The sequence below is a fragment of the Geospiza fortis genome, unplaced genomic scaffold (genome assembly GCF_000277835.1).
Source record: "Geospiza fortis unplaced genomic scaffold, GeoFor_1.0 scaffold188, whole genome shotgun sequence".
NCBI lineage: Eukaryota > Metazoa > Chordata > Aves > Passeriformes > Thraupidae > Geospiza > Geospiza fortis.
Genome location: NW_005054337.1, coordinates 2585720 through 2587426, shown reverse-complemented (window position 1 = coordinate 2587426; position 1707 = coordinate 2585720). Strand labels below are relative to the sequence as shown.

The 1707-nt window shown below is 64.4% G+C and overlaps 1 protein-coding gene across 1 annotated transcript in view; it reads right to left on the bottom strand.

Annotated features, from left to right (window-relative positions):
• The window catches only part of CCM2L (CCM2 like scaffold protein), an 8731-nt gene that overhangs the window by 5522 nt on the left and 1502 nt on the right, over positions 1-1707 (bottom strand). The window lies entirely within an intron of this gene.

The window sequence follows — 1707 nt, the reverse complement described above, 5'->3', positions numbered from 1 at the left end:
GGAGCGATGCAGGTGGCAGGGGCCCAGCCCACTGCCCAGCCTCAGCCACGCTCTGCACCCTCCTTCTAAAGGGTTTCCAAGGCTTCCAGTTAGCATCAGTTAGCACCAGTGAACCCAGCGATGGTCAGCCCAGCCTGCTGTCACCCCAGCAACCAAGAAATGGGAAACAAAAGCAACGTGACGCCACCGCCACTGCCACCACACCCCTCCCAGCCCTGCCGTGTCACAGGCCCGGGCACCCCCAGTGGTCCTCAGGACCCCACATCCCAACAGCTCCCAGGTGCAGCTCTCCCATCCCACTCCTCCCATCCTCCAGTGCCTCACACGGTGCCCTATGGCACAGAGGGGCTCTCAGTGCTGCCCACGCTCCCCTGCCCGGGCAGGGCTTGGCACTGTGGCTCGGGGCAGCCAGAGGCCAGAACCCTTTGGAGCCATGGCAGGGGCACAGGGGATGCAGGGAAGGCACAGGGGCCGTGGGTGTGGGGGGCAGCACAAGGCTGGGGGGTCCAACAGCTCCCCTGCCCTGCAAACCCCTGGCAGCCCCTGCACACACACAGACAGACAGACAGACAGACAGACACACAGACACACACACAGGGCATCCTCTGCTCCACACAGACAGACAGACAGACACACACACACACAGGGCGTCCTCTGCTCCACAGACACACAGACAGACAGACACACAGAGGGTACCCTCTGCCTCACACACACACAGACAGGCAGGGCAAAGGCCACGCTGGAGACTGCCCAGTGCCCACAGCACGGACCCTGCAGCTCTCCTCACTGATCTCTGCACCCCTCTGGCCCTCTGCCCTGACCCCAGCTCCCCGAGATGCAGGTGCAGTGGGGTGCCGTGGCACAGGACAGCACAGCTGAGGTGGGGACAGCTGCTTCTGGTTGAGAGCCATGCACAGGGCCCTGCACACAGCTCCCAGCCTGGAGCAGCAGTGCGTTTAGTGCAGCCCAGCCAGCGCCGGAGCAGCCCCCCCCCTCTGGAGAGGCAGGAGCAGCCAGGGGCAGGCGGGGCAGAGGCTGGGGACAGGCAGGGGACAGGCAGGGGGGACACAGGGTAAGGTCAGGGGAGGGAGGGTCCCAGCTCAGGTTTATACTGCGGAGCTGGAGGGACATGGTGCTGATGAAGGAGTGAATGGAAATGCTCCCGGCTGGGAAGGGATGCCAGCCCAGGAGGGGAGAACGGCTGGGGGTGAATCCCACTTTGGGGAATCCGGGAACGCCGGCGGCCCCGCACAAACCCCTCAGTGGTGCCAGCCAGGCCCTGCCACCCCCGGCCCCAGCGGAGGTAGAAAATGTCACACAAAATGTCACCATTCAGGTGAAAACAAACCAAATGAGATGAAGCAGTTCCTGTAGGGATGGGGGAGAGGATGGGGTGCAGCCATCCTGGCCTCAGCTGGGGACCCAGCTCCGAACCAGGGGTGCAAGGTTCGTGCCCACCCACGAGGGCCCCCCCAGGCCAGGGTCTATTCCCCACAGGATATTGGAGACCCCATGGACTTGGGGACATGGCTCAGCCGTGAGCTGGGGGGACTGAGGACGGATATGAAGGGGCTCACTTCGGGTTGGTGTGGCAGAGTTGGGGGAAGTGGGAGACATGGGGGGGGACTGGATGGACCCCGGCTGTCCCTGTCCCAGCTCCCTGGGGGCCACAAGCCGCATGCACACCCCCGTGCAGCCCCGTTCCAT